The 21,859-nt window shown below is 38.4% G+C and overlaps 1 long non-coding RNA gene across 2 annotated transcripts in view; it reads left to right on the forward strand.

Annotated features, from left to right (window-relative positions):
• The first annotated feature begins 261 nt into the window (after window positions 1–261).
• The window catches only part of LOC115527734, a 36,761-nt gene continuing 15,163 nt past the window's right edge, over window positions 262–21,859 (forward strand). Inside the window, exons 1-2 of one of the 2 annotated variants that reach the window (XR_003973001.1) lie at window positions 262–603; window positions 9,801–9,933. This is a non-coding gene — a long non-coding RNA (uncharacterized LOC115527734). Of the gene's footprint in view, window positions 604–7,066; window positions 7,214–9,800; window positions 9,934–21,859 lie in introns of those variants that run through there. The other variant, XR_003973002.1, reaches the window with a different exon arrangement.

Below are 21,859 nucleotides of genomic sequence, written 5' to 3' on the forward strand. Positions count from 1 at the left end.
TTAGCCATTCTGAAATGTATACCTTTTTGTTTTCCTGGTTGGGAACAGAAATGGGTGAGAGAGAGGAAATCTGGACCCTCGTTCCACTGAAGTCACCTGTATTAAGGAATTTTTGACACTACCTTAGAAAACTAGGCATCAGGGAGGATTCCATGACGGTATAAAGCCAACAGGTATAAATGGTTCACTTGCCAGCCAATGACTTCTAAGAGATTTTCCAGGTCAAAGCAAGTAAGAGACCAATCTACAAGCTCTGCTTATAAACTTGCTTCTGTTTATGATTTAATGAGTCTCCCCAGTATCACAAGTGCTGGCTTAGATTGCCGAAATCACAGAAGCCACATGGAATGTCCAACAGCGGAGGGAGTTAGGATTCAAGAGTCTGTGGCTCTTAAGTAGTAGGCTAACAACAACTTGATCGGAAATTCTGTGCCTTGGAGGAAATCAGGAGATTGGAATCTCCATACATCCAGAGAAACGTGAAGGGAAACCCCAAGGGTTGTCACACGCACTGGAGCAGTCAGAAGTTCAGTTGACAGAATTCTAAAGACTTGGCATGCGTTTTCTGAAATATTCTGCTGGGAACAATGGAATGCCAACAGAGTGAGTTCAAGTGCACACTCAGTGAGATGTTTATTAATTTCTTTGTTATCAAACAATTCTAGTTTTATTGCTTGAAAATACCCAGCCATAGAGTTTGATATTTAAAGCATACCTCTTTCAGTTATGTATGCTAACACGTTGTGATCACCAGAGATTGCCTGATATTCTTTTAAAGAATAAAATAAAGCAATTATTCTTTTCAAGCTCAGGAATTACATTTTTCCTTAGGAAGGTGTCACAAAGAAATGACACTAAATGAGTCAAACAGAAAATCGAGAAATTATTGTCTGCATAGAGAGAATCTCGACTTTCTCTTCTATATTTACTAAAAAGAATAAAACTCCACTAAAATTTAAGTGTCCTTGAGGGACGATGGAAAAATCCACACTTACCTGTCATGTAGATCAATGTACTTGAGAATTGGGAAGGCCAGCCACATCAAATTCAATTACAAAAATAATTATGTGTACAGGCATGGAATACTATTAAAACAAATAAAACTCAAACTAATAAAATGTATTTAAACATATTTTAGTTTATAAAATGTATATTATTTAAGTAATTAATATATATTAAAATGTATATAATTCAATACATAATATATATATCAAATATATATTTAATAAACATATTATTTTATAAAATGTATATATATTTAAATGTATATTATTTAAAATAAATTATATTTATTTTAAAATAAAATCGGTGGTCAGGTAAAGCTAAAGTGGATTATCAACTTATATAATCCATTAGTCTAATTTTACCAATGTATAATGATCTGGTTTGGCATCCTTGTATACCAATATCTTGAAATCTGTATGAGATATTATACCTGCAAAGTTTTAAGTTAATGGTTAAGTCTTGGCTTACTTAGTCTAAGAGTTAAATCTTAAAAAAATTTATGTACAAGTATGTCTTATTTTTAGATATAGGTGTGGATCTTAATAGTCATAGGTATGAATACCTAATTGTGAAAAAGGGTGTTTTCCTACTGAGACGTGGAACAAGACAGGGTGCCTTTTTTAACCTCCTATATCAGCCTCATCCTGGAAGTCCTTGCTAGTTTAATAAAAAAAAAAAAAAAAAAAAAAAAAAAAAAAAGTAAAGGACCTATAGGTTGAAAAGAAAGATACAAAGTTGCCTCTCTTTACAGACAATTGTCATCATTAAAAATCCCAGAGAACCTATCCAAAAAAGTTGCTAGAAATAATATTTGGGTTTAATAAGGTCATGGATGCAAAGATATCAACTGTATTTCTCTATGTTAGCAAGAAACAAATGAAAATATTTTTAATAATACATTTACAATAATACTAGAAAACAGGAAATACTTAACTCTAAGTTTAAATAAATAGGGCCCAGATCTGTATGCTAAAAACTATTTAAAAAGCAAGAAATTAAAAAACACCTAAGTCAATGAAGAATTATTTTCAACAAGAAATATTTTGTAATTATCTTCAAATTAATCTATAAATTCAACCCAGTCTCAGTCAAAATCACATTTTTGGAGCATTTGATGAGCTAACTCTAAAATTTATACAGAAAAGCAAATGAACTAGGAGAGCCAAACAATTTTGAAAAAGAACAAGTTCAAGACTCACGTGAGTTGATTTCAAAATATATTTTAAAGCTAGAGTAATCAGGACAGTGTGGAATTGATGATATAATGATAAACAAATTGATCAACAGAACAGGAAGGAGAGTCCAGAAATAATTCCACACCTTTATGAAGAATTGGTTTTTGCAAGGTTGCAAAGACATTTCAGAGAAAAAAGATAGTTGCCAAATAGTGCCAAAATAAATATATTCATATATAAAACTGAATTTCGATCAAGAGGTCACATGATATACAAATATTAGCTCAAAATGGATCATAGGTTTACATGTAGAACCTAAATTTAAAAAATATTGCTAAAAAATACGGTTTTGGATTAGCAAAGTTTTTTTATCTACAAGTAACAAAACAATGATCCATAAAAGGAAAAATTGATAAATTGATTTCATAAAAATTTAAAACTGCCTTTTAAAAGACATTTAAGAAGAAAAGACAAGTCATAGGTTGGGAAAAATGTTTGCAAATCATGTTTGCTAAAGGACTTGGATCTAGGATCTATAAATCACACTTAAAATGCCACAAAAGGAAAACGAACAATCCAATTTTTAAAAAAATTTTTTTTTTTACGTTTATTTATTTTTGAGACAGAGAGAGACAGAGCATGAACGGGGGAGGGTCAGAGAAAGGGAGACACAGAATCCAAAACAGGCTCCAGGTTCTGAGCTGTCAGCACAGAGCCCGACGCGGGGCTCGAACTCACGGACCGCGAGATCATGACCTGAGCCGAAGTCGGCCGCTTAACCGACTGAGCCACCCAGGCGCCCCTGAACAATCCAATTTTTAAAAGTAGGCAAAAGATCTGAATAGATAGTTCAACAAAGAAGAAATGTGTATGGCAAATACGCACATGAACAGAAGTTCAAAATCGCTTGCCATTAGGAAAATGTAAATTGAAACCACAATGAGACACTAGTACCTACGTATTGCAACAGCTGAAATTAAAAAGACCTACCAGTTCCAAATTTTGGCATCCAAGTAGAGGAACTGGTACTCCCATAGACTGTTTATGGAAATGCAAGCCAGTCTGGAGACCAGTTTTACAGTTTCTTAAATAGTTCAATATGCCCCTCGTGTGTCATCTGACCGTTCTGTTCCTAAGTGTATCCTCAGGATAAATGAAGGCACATTTCCACACAAAAACATGTATTAAAATGTTCATTACAGCTTTATCTGTAACTGTCAAAAACTTGAAACAACCCGAAGGTCTTTCACACAGCTGAATATTTCACAGGTGATATGTCACAGGTGAATATAATAACCCACTGTGGTATACGCACATAGAGAAATACTAGTTCACGGTCAAAAGGAATGAGCTATCAAGTCAAAGTCCAGGATAGATGAGTCTCAACATAATTATATGGAGTGAAAGAAGCCGGGAAAAAACAGATTACATGCTATATGAATCTATTTATATAAAATTATAGAAAAAGCACACCAATGTACAGTAAGCAAGTAGTTGGAAGGGAAAGAGGTGAGGAGGTAGGGGGGGAAGAATTTACAAAAGGCACAAGGAAAATTTGAGTGGAGGGAGGGTTTCATGGATGCATACACCCTTCAAAAGTTACAAATTGTATATATTATGTGCAGTTTATCGTGTGTCAGTATACTTAAACAACGATCAAAATAATGATAAAATGAAATTTCTAGAATTCAAAGAGTGAAACAAAGGAGAGATATTAAGGATCAATTACAGTATATTTCTTGTCTAGGTTAGGATGAGGATAATGATACATATTTAAAAGTGTGTTAGAAAAATGAATGGTTAAGCAGATTTTTAAAATCATTTATAGGTACGTGTAAAAATAGAGAACTACGATTTATAATTCCTAAATCAGTAGATGAAAAAACAAATAAACAAGAAAGTATCTTAATCCAACAGAATACAGTCAAAAAGAAAAATGTAACAGAAAATTGATGGTCAGAGAGCAGTAGTAACCCAATTATTTCAATTATTTTGATAAATTAAAATTAAACCCATATTTAAAGCTTCAGAAATGGTTATCAACAATATCATATGCTTGTTACATGTACTTTTTAAGACACAAACGTACGTCAAAGGACTCTTGGTACAGAGCAAAGGATGGGAAGTTTTATATGGAAAATATTGAACAAGAAAGCTCAGACACACTAAAACTTAGGGTTGAACTATACAAAACAGGCTGAAGAGATTAAGGCCGAAACATATGATTAAGGCCGAATCATGAGGAAGATATTATACTCTGAACCTGCAAATAGAGTTTTTAAATAGATAAAGCTGCCAGATTCACAAGAAATTGAATCACCCATGAGTAGAGGTGGGGCTTTTGACCCAGCTGCTCCATAAAAGGGCACAGCAATCTAACAAAGACAAGAAAAATCAATAGGCATGAAGAGTTTGGAACAGAACAATTCGCAAGCATCATCATAAAACCCGCACCCATTGTCACCAAACATATTCTTTTTAAGAATTCATGAGACGTTTACAAGAATTAAGAGAGATTATGAAATGACAGCACGAATTTTATCTTTAAAATATTGCAGCCAAATTCTATAGTGAGAGGAAGCTTCACTTCCTCTCTAAGGCGATCAGTATTAACAACTTGTGAGTCTTTCCTTTGGATGCGAAAAGAAATGAATCAGTCAGAGAAAGACAGATGTCATATGATTTCACTCATGTGGAATTTGAGAAACTCAACAGAGCTTCAAACATAAGGGAAGAGAAGGAAAAGTAAGATAAAAACAGAGAGGGAGGCAAACCATAAGAGTCTTAAATATAGAAAACAAACTGAAGGCTGCTGGAGGGGTGTTGGGTGGGGGATGGGCTAAGCGGGGGATGGGCATTAAGGAGGGCACTTGCTGGGATGAGCACTGGGTGTCGTATGTAAGTGATGAATCACTGGGTTCTACTCCTGTATGTTAGCTAACTTGAATATACATAAAAAGTACATGTATTCATATATCCTCTATTCATATAGATTCATATATTTTTAATATACAAATAGAATTTTTACTTTTTTTTAGTTTTCTCTTTTATGTAGAAATATGTTGTAGAGATCATAAGTAATAAACATTCATTTTTTTAAACCACCGATTTCTATATCATAGTATGAATAGTGCCACGAATTAGTATTTATCCTTCAGTTGGTAGACATGTTGGGTGATACTTTTTTTAAATTAGTTTTCAAATTTGCAAATATTTTTGCAAGACGGATACCTAGGAGTGGATTGTGACGTCAAAGGTGTCTAGCTTAAAATTTTGGTAAGCAGTAAAATTTTAGTGAATAATATAAAATTGTCCTCCAAAAATTATTGTATCTTATCCTCCTACCAAAAACGTATGGGAATGTTCAGATTATCTTTCTCTCAACCTTTGCCAGCATTGTATATTTTCAATTTTAAACTGGAAAAGTAATTTAGTAATTTCAAAGTATTTTAGTAATTTCTTCAAATTTTGAGATTACTGATAGAATAGTTTCTATCATGCCAAGCTGGGGTCCTTATGGATATATGCATATATAATATATCCATTATATGTATTCATATGGGTCTATGTATGCACACACATATACACATACATCAGGATATATTGTATATAACACGTGTGTGAGTGAGCGTGTGTGCAAATTGTAATTCTTGCTTGGCGTCTTGATTGAAGAGATACCCATGTAACTCCCAAAATGTTGTAATTTAGTTTATAATCATTATCCCAAGTCCTCACTGTATCTAGGTTACTGTATAAATGCTTAAATAACTCAATTTTCCCTTTCTTCAACCTCTCAAACAGAGCCCTAGACACTATTTGTGTGTGGCAAAAGTGATGGCTGTTTGAATGTCAGATTATTTCATAAAATCTACATAGGGCGGTGACATAAGAAAATTTTCACTTTGGATGATACGTTTCATTAATTCACTTTTCTGCAGATGTTCTCACATGTTGCTTATCGCTTTTAATACTAAATATATCCCCACACATAAAAAAGAATTAAATCTAGGGAGAGGTAAATATTGGAAACTGAGGTACAGAGATAGGTTGATTGGTAGGTAGGTAGACAGAGATAAATATGAACTCCAAACAGTAGCAATTCCGTGAGTGATTTGGCAGAATTCAAGTTTCATGAGTAAAAGAAGGAAAGTGTGTGGCCAGTTTGCTTTTTTCCTCAGAGTAGAAATAAAAGCTTGAGCCTCACAGACACTTTCTGTTTGAATCCTTCGTGCAACATCTAAGGGTACTGTTTTCCTAACCAGCCCATGATCTGGAAATCCTTGACCGGGTCTGCTCTGTAACTCATGGCATTTTATCCGCTACCCCAATATTCCCAGACACATCTTGTGACCGTTCTAGACTGCACCTACCTTGTCCCATCTCCAGCCTTCAACAGAGAGGTAACCGATGACAGCCCCAATCACCTGGGAGGTGACAGGGTAAAGGGACAGATACAACTATAGGGATCCGGGGAGGGTGTGAGAAGGGTCCGGACACAAAAGTGTTGGATATGAAGACGTACTTGCAAAGCAGAACTGGCATCATGTGTCTGTCTTTCCTTTTTCTCTTTTCTTTCTATGCCTTTCTCTCCACCTTAGCCAAGTTCTGAACATCTTAGAGGAGACCCTCTATTCTGAAGAGCTCAAAGGCTTGGGAGAGACAGTCAAGGAGGCAAAGATATATCATATGAGCTTTATCATTCTTTTTTTTTTAATGTTTGCTTTTGAGAGAGAGAGAGAGAGAGAGAGAGAGAAACAGAGCATGAGTGAGGGAGGGGCAGAGAGAGAGGGTGACACAGAATCCGAAGCAGGCTCCAGGCTCTGAGCTGTCAGCACAGAGCCTGACGCGGGGCTCGAACTCACAAACCACGAGATCATGACCTGAGCCGAAGTCGGACGCTTAACCGACTGAGCCGCCCAGGCGCCCGGAGCTTTAACATTCTGATGCAGAGAACATCATCGGTATAACATAGACGTAAAATTGTTTGCGGTGCTTCCTTCTACCCGACTGCTCAGGGAACAGCAGTGCTTCAGGTAAATTCATGTGCCCCCCCACAAGCTTGGAGATTATTCTAGGATTATAAGATACATACACTAAATGCTACTTGAATGAATATATCCATGAGCCCCTGGCTTCTAGTCTCTGATTAGAGTGTCACAGTGAGAACGGAATCTGGAGAACTTGGCGGACGAAATACAGAGCTAACTGAATGGTGTAGTTTCTACAGTCCCGACAGCAGATAACCCATCCCGGTGCAGCAAAAGCCCGGTTACTTGTAAAGGATTAAAACCAGGTTTTCGGACTCAGGAAAGGACCCTTGTTCCTTTGCATTCAGCTGCCTCTTTCAGACCAACTTGAGATTTCTTGCACATTATGAATTCTTCACGTTCTGCCTATACATTCGTTTCACTGACTCATAAAATCTTCATGATTTTTATGATGTGTTCTGTTCCTGCATCGCAGTGACCAGTAGCAAAGTCAGGCATTTTTAGCATAGAACTATAAATAATTAGTTAACTATTCCACTTGTTTGATGTTTGTGGAAAGAAATATTATTTAGATAAAAGCTAATTAAATATACTTACCTTATGAAATGGCCAGAAATATCCCTTATACCTGTGTTGAGATGTCACTCTTTTTTTAAACATTTTTTTTTTTTAACATTTATCTAATTTTGAGAGACAGAAAGAGATAGAGCATGAGCAGGGGAGGGGTAGAGAGAGAAAGAGATAAGAATCCGAAGCAGGCTGCAGGGTCCGAGCTGTCAGCACAGAGCCCGACACAGGGCTCCAACCTCCGAACCGTGCGAACATGACCTGACCTGAGCCGAAGTTGGATGCTTAACCAACTGAGCCACCCGGGAGCCCCGAGATGTCACTCTTAAAACCTTTCTCACAGTTAACGAGCTTGGCCAAAGTGTAAAAGGTAATATTTGTCCTTCGGATTTCTCCGAGTCATTTGTCACCCCGCTAAGCCCCTTATCTCAGGGGACTCGGGCTGCCCCTCACTTGTCCTGCCCTTCACTGAAGCGTCTTGCTGAGTCGCAGGCAGAGCAAACACCCCCTCCCTGCTCCTTCCACACCCAAGTCGTGTCCCCATCAGCCGCAGCCCCGACCCGCCAGCTGAGACAGAGCTCGTGCACTGAATCAATCCGAATTCTCCGTGTGTTCTCCGCTACTGGACGTAAATCCCCCTTAAGATACAGCTCGTGTCATTCAGACATTTCCTTCAGGTCTTGAATGCGATGCACGGTCTCCAGAAAACTTCAACCTGAACGGTCTTGTTAAAAATGACAGCGTTAGTCCAAAACCACCCACCCTCACTGTATTTTTTCCTCCCTTGCTCGTATCCCTTTCCAACCCCCTCTGTGGTTTCCTTGTTTCTTCTATTTGTTGTCTGTCTCAACCTGTTAGAATGTAACATCCCTTAGAACAGACTGTTTCCTTAAGGCTCTATCCCTGAGACTAGCAGAGCACCTAGCATATAGTAAGTGCTCAGTAAATAACTATTGGTTGAATTAATTAATCGGGGAGGGAGGGGTTCTTATTGTGATCACTTCTTTCTCACCACGTAGACCACAGCCTTGTGGACCACAGCCTTTTCAGCTGCGACAGCCATTAAAGGGTTACCATTTTTTAAATTGAACCTCCTCTCCCACTTTGTGGTTGTTACTTTACTCCATCTGGGACAGTAACTCTCATCTGGACTCTTGCTTCCTCACCGACTCACCTTTCCCCAGTTTGGTCTCAGGGACAGCCTTTCCTTCATCTTGCTCACAAAGTGAAATTTCTTTCTCTTTTTTTAAAAAGAGACAGGGGGAGGGGAGGCCGGAGGCAGAAAAAGAGGGAGAGAGACAGAATCCCAAGCAGGCTCCGCACTGTTGGTGTGGAGCCCGATGCGGGACTTGAACCCACAATCAGTGAGATCATGACCCCAGCCGAAATCAAGAGTCAGACGCTTAACCGACTGAGCCACCCAGGCTCTCCAAGTGAAATTTCTAAATTATCAAGTGTGACCCAATCCGTATGTTCTAAAACCCTTTAAAAAAAAAAAAAAAAAAAAGGTTCTCTGTTGTTTACAGGATAAAGTTTATTTAGCAGAGAGGACACTCCATCACCTTCCTCACCTCCAGCCTCTTACTGATCCCCATGCGGTGGTGTTCTGGAACCTGTCCGTATTGGCTTGTGGAGAACGGAGGGTTCACTCCCTTTACTAGTTCTGCACTGAGTGACCTCAGGGTGGTGGCTTGAAATCAGTTCTCCCAGGAATACTGACACCAGGGAAATTGGCAAACCCTACAAATCAGGGTATTTTTCCCCCAGAAAGACACTTGTGGTACGTCCTCTAGCACACCACTGCTCCCTCTCCCACAAAATAAATACGTAATTCTCACGAGTGGGCTTACTGTTAGATTCACGAGAGAATGGTTTCCTGGTCCTGACACACTCTGATGGGATTCCTCACCTGACAAGTGGGAAGTTCTCAGTTTATTTTCAACCCTCCTATGACTTTTGCGTCATAGTCCTTACAGACACACGACAAAAGAAGAATTTAGATAATTTACTATCCAAGTAAAATGAATGTACAAGGAAGACTCACAAGTTTATCTGGTGGTTTCAGGTACTTCCTCCTTCATGTCCGTGTGCTTCGTGGGATATCAGAACTCCAGTTCGAGAAGAAAGGGCTCATAATCAGGCCTCCCTGGATGGATCAGAGCTGCTTGAAAATATGAAGTACTTTCCTCGACTTTTTGGTGGGTTTCTGCTGCTCCTGTGACTCAGAAATGGTCTTTTTTCTCTGTGAAATCCTCCGTTTGGTCAGGAATGAAGCTTTGAAAGTTTTAAACTCATTCTTGAGGCACCAGGGTGGCTCAGTTGGTTGAGCATCTGACTCCTGATTTCAGCTCAGGTCATGATCCCAGGGTCGTCGTATTGAGCCCTGTGTCAGGTTCCACACTGAACGTGGAGCCTGCTTGAGATTCTCTCTCTCTCTCTCTCTCTCTCTCTCTCTCTCTGTCACAAAAAGTCATTTTTCACTCCCTTCTTGCTCTCACATTGCACATTTAATCAGGGAATCCTATTGGCTCTTTTAAAGTAATATATTCATAAATCATCTACTTTTTTAAGAAGACAATTTTTTTAGAAAAGTTTTAGCTTCACAGTAAAATTGGCAAGAATATACAGAGATGTCCCGTACGCCCCAACACACGCATGGGCTCCCCTATTATCAACAATATCCCACCGAGTGGTACACTTACTACAGTTGATGACCCTACATTGACACATCATCATTGCCCTAAGTTCAAGGCTTATGTTACAGTCCACTCGTGGTGTCGTACATTCTATGGGTTTGAACAAATGCCTAATGATATGAATCCACCATTGTGTTATACAGAATAGTTTCACTGCCCTCAAAACCCTCTGTGCTCCTCCTAGTCATTCCTCCCTCCCTCATGTCCATCTCTGGAAACCACTGATTGACGCTTTCACTATTTTTTTGGTTTCGTATTATCCAGAATGTCGTATACTTAGAATCACGGAGTATGTTGCCTCTTGAGATTGGCCTCTTTCACTTGGTAATAGACACTTAAGGTTCCTTCGTGTGTTCATGAGGCTTGATGGTTCATCCCTTTTTATGCTGAATAATATTCCATTGCCTGGATGTACTACAGTTTATTTATGCCTTCACCTACTTAAGGACAAGTTGGTTGCATACAATTTTGACAATTATGAATAAAGCTGCTACAAAAATTCGTGTGAAGGTTTTTGTGTGGATATAAGTTTTCATCTCCTTTGGATAAATACCAAGGAGGGAAATTGCTAGGTTGTATGGTAAGGATGTGTTTAGTTGGTTTGTTTTTTTAAATTTTTAAAAAATGTTTATTTATTATTGAGAGACAGAGAGAGCCAGAGCATGAGCAGGGGAGGGGCAGAGAGAGAGAGGGACCCAGATTCCGAAGCAGTCTCCAGGCTCTGAGCGGTCAGCACAAACTCACGAACTACGAGTTCATGACCTGAGCCGAAATCGGACGTTTAACCGACTGAGTCACCCGGGTGCCCCAGGATATGTTCAGTTTTATGAGAAACTGCCAAATAGTCTTCCAAAGTGGCTGTGCCATTTCATGTTTCCACTAGTAATGAATGAGAGCTCCTGATTCTTCACGTTTTTCACTAGTGTTTAATGTTGTTAGTGTTCATTTTGGCTGTTCTAATAGGTGTGTAGTCATATTTCATTGTGGCTTTAAATTGCATTTCCCTGATGATATATGACGTGGAGCATCTTTTCATATGCTTATTCTCCATCTGTATATCATCGTTGGTGAGGTGTCTGCTCAGATCTTTGTCCCATTTTAAAAATCAAGTTGTTTTCTTATTACTGAGTTTGAAGAGTTCTTTGTATATTTTGGATAACAGTGCTTTATCAGGCATGTCTTTTGCAAATATGTTCTCCGAGTCTGTTCTTTTCTTCCCATTTTCTTGACATGGTCTTTCATAGAGCAGAATTTCTTAATTTTATTGGAGTTGAGCTTCATTCTTTCTTTTCTGGACCACGACATTGGTGTTGTATCTCAAGAGTCATGTATATACCCAAGGTCATCAACACTTCACCTATGGTATTTTCTAGGGGTTTTATAATTTTCCATTTTATGTTCAGCTAAGATCTACTGTGATTTAATTTTTGTGTCTAGATTTATAATGTTTATGTCTAGATTTATTTGTGTGTGTGTGTGGATGTCTGTCCCAGCACCATTTGTTAGAATGAGTACCTTTGGTCCATTGCATTGCTTTTGTTCCTTCATCAAAGATCAGTTGACTATATTTGTGTAGGTCTATTTCTGGGCTCTTTATTTTGTTCCATTGATTGGATTGTGTCTTCTTCCACCAATACCACCCTGTATTGATTATTGTAGCTTTATAGTAAGTATAGTGAGTCTTGAGGTTGGGTAGAGTTGACCCTCCAACTTTGTTCTTCTCCCTCAATATTGTCAATATTGTCAATATTGTGTTGGGTATTTTAGCTCTTTTGCTTCGCTGTATAATATGACTTCAAAATCAGTTTTTTTAAGATCTGCAAAATAAGTTGCTGTGATTTTCACCGAGATTGCATGAAAGCTATAGATCAAATTAGAAAGAATTGACATTTTGACAAGACTGAGTCTTCCTATCCATGAACATGTGATACCTGTCCATTTATTTAGTTCTTCTTTGATTTCATTCACCAGAGTTTTGTAGTCTCTCTGAGATAAATCTTGTACTGATTTTGTAACATTATACCTAGGTATTTCATTTTTTGGTGCTACTTAAATTATATTATGTCTTTAATTTCAAATTAAATATAAGAAATAGATTGGCTTTTGTGTATTACATGGTGTTCTGCAACCTTGCTGTAAATGCTTACTCTAGAGCTTTTTTATTCTTTCATATTTTCTACATAGATGATTAGGTCATCTACAAACAAAGATAGTTTATTTCTTTCTTCCCAAAATGTATATCTTCCATTTTCTTGTATTGTCTTATTGCATTAGCTAGAACAAGAATTTACTTTTCACACCTTCACTGCTTTCGCCTTGGGAAGCCATCACTATGTCTCCTGTAGACTATTACAGTGTCCCCTTAACTGATCTCCCTGCTCTCACTTGTGCCTCGTCCAGTCCATTCTAATGAAACAGCCAGAGGGACCCTTTTTAAGACATTTTTAGTCAGGCCATGTCCTTCTCACCTGCAACCACTGCAATGATTCCTCTTTCCACTCTATGTAAGACTAACATTCTAACGATTGCTTGTAAGATCCTGCTTTCACCTTGATGTCCACCTCCTATTATCTTCCCCTTGCTCATCCCATACGAGACATTCTAGAGATCTCTAGCTTTAGTCCTTTCCAAGGCAGTCCTGTTCTCTGTCTGGGAGCTTCGGGAGTGGAGCTCAAGAGAAGGGTAGTTTTATAAGTAAACAGAGGCCGAAAGTCAGCATGATGTTAGGAAAATACAGAGTTTATTTTTTTTAATAGGTGATCCTTTAGGTCTCTGGATGGTATGGATGAGATGGTGAACGTGTATAAATATATTTGTTTCAGGTTGATCTAGTGGTAAGTGCTGACCGAGTGATCACATTTTGTCCCAACCCATTCCTATCAAAAACCTAATAACTACTTTACTTGCACAAGATAATTAATTTCTGAGTTTTCCCAGCCTTCTCCTTCTTATTGCATTCTCAAGAAGATTTGATCTCTTTTCTGGAGAGAGATGCATTACCATCCTGGAAATGACGAGGACCTACACAGAAGAGCAGTTACGGAGGGTAACACAATTGAGTTGACTTTCATTTAAGTAAATGAAGACCCAGTGACAGGATCACGGAGACGTGACCTGCAAAGTGGCACAGGGTCCCATGTTGAAAAGGGCCCATCCTCGGTTGCTGCTTTACTATCATCTAATACTTGAAACACTTGGTAGTTTTCAAACAAGGGGCCCTGCAATTTCTTTTGCACTGGACTCCGTAAGTTACGCAGTCAGTTCCGTGAAGACCTAAGCATATCATCTGACAGAAGAAAATGACACTGGTATGAAAAAAGGAAGGTGCAAAAGGGGGATGGAAAAATGAATAGAACGAGATCCTAGAAGAGACAGAAAAGAATAAGATAAATAATATGGGTAGAGATCTTAGAATCAACAGGGTCAGGGACTATAGTTACTCAGAGCAAGGAGGGAAAGAAGGAAAAGGAAAAGGAAAGGAGGGATCCTATGCTTTTGAGGGAGAGGAGAAAGAGGTTTCCAACAGTTAATGTTCTCTATGTTCTCAGTAAGGTAACCCAGCACCAGGTAGGTGCATGTATGTGCTTAACCAATAGAGATCTTAAATAAATGTTTGAATGTGAAAGAAAAATAAATATTGATGAGAAAGATAGCAGAGGAGTAAATGCACGAGAAAAACTAAACCAAACATAAAATAAACCCTATCAGAGCAGAATGTTAACACAAAGCCCTGATGGAGAAAGTTGTAACAACGAGTGCAGAAGAGAAAAACAATGCGCACCTGTTACACCTGCGTATATGTTGATGTAGCATTTTTAGCATACGAGCAAACATTCAATGTTCCTTAAGATGATAATGTCATTTCCTTAGTTATTATTGACCATACTTTAGACTGTATAAGGAGGTTGTCACGTTTATGTTCCTGAAAATTCTTTTGGCCACCATTTTCTTAAGCTTTCAGGGTTCTTTATCTCTAATATTTCCCACATCACCCGACCAATTAATTAAGGCCTTTATTTTTTAAGGTATTTCCCAGCTTCACGGTTGATATATAACACAAACAGTAAAATACTCATTATACGTGCACAAATCAATGAGCCATCACAAATGAACGCATCCATATAACACCATCTGGATCAATATGTACGTCACTACCAACACCCGAGAAAACCCATGAAGCAGGTCTTATGCCTTGTTCCATTTACTTCCGATCTTTCTCTCCACCCCCTTCTCTTTCTATCTCAACTTCTAGCTCTACAAATTAGTTTTTGAAGTTTGTATTAATTAAACCAGGCATTGTTGTGTCTGACTTCACTGAAAAATAGGCTTTTGAGACTCCTATGTGTTATTGTGTGCAGCAACGGTTTGTTCATTTTCATCACTGCGTATCATATCGTCTGAATATAACATTTTATTTATGCTCTGTTTCCGTTGATGAATGTTTGTTATTTCTCCGGTCTTTGCCATTAAGGATAATATTATCATGAACATTCTTTTACATTTTTGGTGCGCATTGGCCTTCAGTTTTTTTGGCGATATACTTAGGGATGGAACTACAAAGTTACAGTGCACGTATATGTTCACCAACGTTAGCAGTCAATGCCAAGATTTTGCAAAGCAGCTTTATCGATTTCTATTTTTACCAACGATGTAAGAGAACTGCAGTTGTTCCATATCCCTGACCAACACTTGTCATTTCCAGGCTTCTAAATGTTAGTTATTCTGTCATATCATTGTAGTTTTATTTTTATAAAGCTTTCAAATGTGAAGCATGTTTTGAAATGTTTAGTGGTACTTCGGATTTTCTCTTTTATGAAATTCTGTTCAAGTCTCCTGCCTCTTTTACTGTTGGGTTGTCTGTCATTCCTTTTTGATTTGCGTTGGAAGTCCCCAAGACCCGGCTTGGGCTCAGTGTTTCACCAGAAGGACCCACAGGCCCCAGAAAAACAGTTAGATCCACATGGATACAGATTATTATCAGCAAAGGTAACGACACCAGGGTGAGGCCGAGGAGAAACCAGATGCAAGTTTCCAGATGTCTTCTCCCAGTGGAGGTACACGGAGCTATATTTAATTCTCCCCAAAATAATGTATGAAAATCAAGGGGCGCCTAGGTGGCTCCGTTAAGCGTCTGACTCCAGCTCAGGTCGTGATCTCGCGAGTTCGAGCCCTGCGTCGGGCTCTGTGCTGACAGGTCAGAGCCTGGACCCTGCCTCAGAATCTGTGTCTCGCTTTCTCTCAGCCCCTCCCCCACTTGTGCTCTGTCTCTCTCTCAAAAATGAATAAGAATATGTTTTTTTAAATGTGTGAAAAACTGTAGGCATGAGGTGCTTGCGTGAGTGACCTTGGCCACTCAGACTCCAGCCCCCAGATGAAAACAGGCAACACTGTAAATCACACTGTTTATACAAACTATCTGATCAAACTTATACCACCTGGCCAAGGCCTCAGGTCTACAAAAGTAGTCTTAGTAGGCAGAACTTTCCGAAGCCTCAGTGTCTGGCTAATCCCGAGGACAAGCCTTTATTGGGAATGTTCAGATTTTGAACAACACTGACCTGCTAAGTTAACGCTTATCTGTATAGATTTGTAGAAATTATTTATGTATTATAGATTAGAGCCTCCTTCAGTAACTTGTGTTATAATTATTATCTCCTGCTTTATGAGTGGTTTTTTTTTTATTACCTTACCTGTTTTGATAAGCAGAAGTTCTTACTTCTGTCCCATTGACTAATCCCTGTATTAATTATTGTGGCTTTACAATAAGGGAACTGACATTTTTACAGTATTAATGTTCCTAATCTTTGCACATGGTATATCTGTCCATTGACTCATGCATTCCATAATTTATCTTTAAACAGAAACATGTTAGAAAACTAGTTTTCTCTGCGTAGAGGTCTCACACAGCTTTTATTGTATTTATTCCAAGATTTGATGTTTTTGATGTTATTATAAATAGCATACTTTAAAAAATTTACTTTATGTTTATTCTGGTTGGGAAAAAAGTGGGAGACAGAAGAACTTTTTTTTTTTTTTAATTTTTTTTTCAACGTTTATTTATTTTTGGGACAGAGAGAGACAGAGCATGAACGGGGGAGGGGCAGAGAGAGAGGGAGACACAGAATCCGAAACAGGCTCCAGGCTCCGAGCCATCAGCCCAGAGCCTGACGCGGGGCTCGAACTCACGGACCGCGAGATCGTGACCTGGCTGAAGTCGGACGCTTAACCGACTGCGCCACCCAGGCGCCCCAGACAGAAGAACTTTTTAAAAGAAATTTACTTGTGGGGCGCCTGGGTGGCTCGGTCGGTTAAGCGTCCGACTTCGGCCCAGGTCATGATCTCACGGTCCGTGAGTTCGAGCCCTGCGCCGGGCTCTGTGCTGACCGCTCAGAGCCTGGAGCCGTTTCAGATTCTGTGTCTCCCTCTCTCTCTGCCCCTCCCCCGTTCATGCTCTGTCTCTCTCTGTCTCAAAAATAAATAAACGTTAAAAAAAATTTGAAAGAAATTTACTTGCAATTAATGTAAGAGGCCAGAAATTAAGAGAACTGGCTTGCCAAGTTAAAAACTAAAATCCAGCAGGTGTTTTTTTAAAAAAGGCAAGGTTATCATCAGACTGTGTATGGTAGAAAAATAGCTACTTTTTCACATAATTATCCCATCCACAGAAAACATAGTATTTCTTCAGACATCAGCTTTGCAAAAATTAGGGAGAAAGACTTTTTCATTCGAGTCAGTTTTGTCCTGGGTAAATGATTCTTATCTGGTGTTGATTTTGGCACTCTGCCTCCAGAAAGACATGGGCTTCTGTAGGTCAAGTGTCCTGCAATTCTTGGTTACAGCCCTTGGTACAGTCTGACAAGGGCCACTTTGTAATGATAATGCACACTGGCTGACAAAAGACTGGAACTATTAATCTACTTCCTGTAGAATCAATATTTAGGAGTAATTCGTACAGCTCTTTGCTGAGATTCTTCTTTTACATTGCTTGCAAAAGCTGGTGATCGCCAGATGATCAGATCGTTGAATCGAATGTCTTCATCTTTACATCAACAGGGACGTAGTTGGCCACGCACAGATCAGTCCCAGAACCAGAACGAGACTGGAGCAAGAACTGGGCATTATCTGGAACCAAAGTAGAATAAGAGGTAGAAAATAGAGGAATGGGGGGAAAGAGATAGAGAACTCTATTACTACAGAAGATCACCTTAAACACTAAGAAAAGGCTTGCTTGATGCGAGGGGCCAATGGAAGATTCACTTGGCATACTGCCGTTTTCAACTACGGTAGGTGAGTCTCTCTGGACATATATGGACGGATAACTCAGAAAGAAATGATATTAGAAAAGAAAATCAGGGATTTTCTTTCAAAAAGGTGTAAGGAGACAGATTTTAGAAGGCCTGGCTTGCCAACTAAGAAATAGAACAAGTATTTAAAAGGAGAAAAACACAAGATTGCAGAGGTTTTAGTGGTTACATCAGCCCATTCAAGTTGGAAAACAGCCATGTTTTCATATAATTATCATACCCACAAAGATTGTGAAATTTATTCAGATATCAGCACTATACAAGATAGTAATAAAGATTTCTTTTTTTTAAATTGAGAGTCAACAATTTACGAGAGAAGCTCCAAGTTGCATTTATTTTGAGAATCACACCTGGACAGAGTGACCCAGTTCCTTTTTGTTTATCTTAGGGTACAAAGTCATTTTCTTTTCTTTTCGGCCATTAGATGTATTATGTATGTTTATTGACAGTGGGGGAGGGCAAAGTTTCTGTTTTGCTTCCATATAAATGGTGCATATAAATATAATATGTTTAGACTGACCTTAAGTCAAAGAAGTCAAAGCAACTTTGCTGAACCACTGGTTAATTCTTTTTTTTTTTCTTTTTTTTTTTTTTAATTTTAACGTTTATTTATTTTTGAGACAGAGAGAGACAGAGCATGAACACGGGAGGGGCAGGGAGAGAGGGAGACACAGAATCTGAAACAGGCTCCAGGCTCTGAGCGGTCAGCACAGAGCCCGACGTGGGGCTCGAACTCACGGACCGTGAGATCATGACCTGAGCCGAAGTCGGACGCTTAACCGACCGAGCCACCCAGGCACCCCTTCTAATGAGTTATATGTAAATCCCTTCCAATTTTCCATGTATTTGATTGTGTCAACTGATAATAATGAGATTCATTTTTCATTTTTACTAATCTTCATACCCTTGTTTCCTACACTTGCCATATTGTACTAGTTGGGGTCTACACTACAACGTTGTAGTTTCCTGAACTTGCCATAAGGTACCGGCTAGGTCTATACTACAACATTGACACGAATGTGACAAGACCTAATTGTCTTTCCCAGTTTCAGCAGGAAAGCTGTTGGCTCTTCATCAGATTAAGGAAACCGTATTCTTACTTCAAAAGTTATTATCATAAATGGATTGTAAATTTTGCTAAATACTTCTTCACATTTATTGAAATGACCACATGACTCCCCTCTGTCCCCTTTTACTCTTTTTTTTCTAAGTTTACTTATGTATTTTGAGAAAGAGAGAAAGCACACACGGGGGTGGGGCAGAGGGAGAGAGAGAATCCCAAGCAGGCTCCATACCCAACACGGAGCCCAACACGGGGCTTGACCCCACAAACCGAGATCATGACCTGAGCCCAAGTCAAGGGTCGGACACTCAACCAGGTGAGCCACCCAGGTGCCCCCCACCCTTGTACTCTTCATATGGTGATTTTCGTAGGCTGGTTGTCACTATTTAGGCATTCTTGTTTTCTTGTCTCTTGAGTGAATACCTAACAGTGGAACTGCTTTTAAGTACATTTTTACTTTTATAAGAAATCACCGGGCTGTTTTTGCAAAGTGCTTGTGGTATTTTTGTTCTCGCCAGCAATGTCGAAGAGTTCCAGTTATTGCACAGATTTCCTAATACTTAGTATTGCTTCTCTTTTAATTTGTTAATCTAGTTACTATTCAATGTCTCAGATTGCTTTAACTTGTATTTCTTTGGTGACTAATGATACCGAAAATCTTTTCAGAGGCTCATTGGCTCTTCCTTTTCTCCCCCAGCTTTGATGAGGTATGGTTGACAAAAATCGTACAAAAAAGATGTACATTGTATATGCATATACATAATGGAATGATTACCACAATCAAGCTAAGTAACATATCTATCACTTCACATAGTGATCTTTTGCGTATGTGTGTGGTGAGAATGCTTGAGATCTACTTTCTTAGCAAATTTCAAGAATTAACCATAGTCACCATGCTGTACGTTAGGTCTCCAGAACTTATTTATCTTATAACTGACACTTTGATTCCTTTAACCAACATCTCCCCGTTTTGCCCGCCCCCTGGTGGCGAAGTCTACTTTGGCGGCCAGTCCACTCTCTGTTACTATGAGTTTGACTTTTTTAAATTCTACAGATAAATGAGATAATACAGTATTCGTCTTTCTCTGTCTGACTAATTGTATTTAGCATAAAGCCCTCCAGATTCATCCATGTTTCCATGTTCTTGCAAATGGCAGAATTTCCTTCTCTTTTAAAGCTGGATTTTATGTACATATAGAATTATTATGTAGATAACGATGATTATACATAAACATGATGCTAGCACATGAACATATGTATCTATATATACATCTAGATAGATAGATAGATAATCTTTCTTAGAATGTTTATTTTATTTTATTTTAATGTTTATTTATTTATTTATTTTTGAGAGACAGAGAGAGACAGAGCATGAACAAGGCAGGAGCAGAGAGAGAGGGAGACACAGAATCCAAGGCAGGCTCCAGGCTCTGAGCTGTCAGCACAGAGCCTAACGCAGGGCTCAAACTCACAAACCATGAGATCATGACCTGAGCCAAAGTTGGACACTTAACTGACTGAGCCACTCAGGTGCCCCATAAAATGTTTATTTTATTTTTGAGAGAGAGTGAGACAGAGAGAGGCAGAGAGAGAGAGAGAGAGAGAGAGAGAGAGAGAGAGTCTCAAGCAGGCTCTGTACTGTTAGTGTAGAGCCCGATGTGAGGCTTGAGCTCACAAACCTTGAGATTGTGACCTGAGCCGAAATCTAGAGTTGGATGCTTAACTGACTGAGCCACCCAGGCACCCCTGGATCTTTATCATCCATCCATCCACCGACAGACATTTGGGTTGTTTTCATTTCTTGGCTACTGTAAATAATGTTGCAATGAACATACAAATGCAGATATCTCTTTGAGATAGTGATTTTATTCCCTTTGGATATATACCCAGTTGTGAGATTATTGGATTATATGGTAATTGTATTTTTAATTTTTCAGAAACCTCCATAGGATTTTCTATAGTGACTGTACCAGTTTACATTCCCATCAACAATGTACATAAAGGTTCTCTTTTCTGTACGTCTTTGCATCACTTGGTATCTTTTGACTTTTTGCTAATGGCCATCCTAACAGGTGTGTGGTGCGTTTGATTTTCATTTCCATGATGATTAATGATGTTGAACACCTTTTCCTATACCTGTTTCACTAGCCATTTTTATGTCTTCTTTTGTGAAGAATTTGTTTAAGTCTTTTGCTTACATTTTCTTGGGTTACTTTTCTTCTTTTTAGCTTCAGAGTGGTTTTTATATAGTTCAGAGAAACATCTTTTGTCAGATGTATTTGTTGTAAATATTTTTTCCCAGGTTGATGGCTTGTCTGTCACTATCTTAAGCGTCATTTGACAGGCAGACGATTTTAATTTTCATGGTATTCAAGCTATCAAAATTTTCTTTATAGTTGCTCAAGCTTTGTCTCATCTAAGACGTTTTCCCTACCCCAACATTGCAAAGGATTTCTTCTCTGTTGTCATCTAGAAGTTGTAGGGTTTTGGGTTTGGGGTTTAGGTCTAGGAGTCATTCCAAATTAAATTTTATGTATGATGTAACGTAAAGGTCAAAGTTCATCTTTTCTCTGTTATCATATCCACCTTGGAAAACACAATCTTTTACCTGATTGAAGACCAAATGACTGCATAGATGTAGTCTATCTCTGGATTCTGTATCATTCCATGGATCTAGATATGTTTATACTAACACCACACTGTCTTAATTAATGCACCTATGTGATTTAAGTCTTTCACTTTAGGTAGTGCAAGTCCCCGGACATTTTTCAAAATTATTTTGTCAATTCCAAATTAATTGTAATTCTACAAAAGTTTTAGAATCAGTATAATAATTTCCAGAAAAAAAAAAGCCTAGTGGAATTTTGATTGGCATTTCTTTGAATATATAGGTAAATTTGAAGAGGGGATATCTTAATAATACTGTCTTTGAACCTGAGCATATTTATCTGTATTCTTCAGTATTATATTATTATATATTGTTTATAATAGTGTAAATGGTATATTTAAAATATCATTTTGCAATTATCTGAGTATAGTATACAAACACAGAAGTTATTTT

The sequence above is a fragment of the Lynx canadensis genome, chromosome D2, assembly GCF_007474595.2.
Source record: "Lynx canadensis isolate LIC74 chromosome D2, mLynCan4.pri.v2, whole genome shotgun sequence".
NCBI lineage: Eukaryota > Metazoa > Chordata > Mammalia > Carnivora > Felidae > Lynx > Lynx canadensis.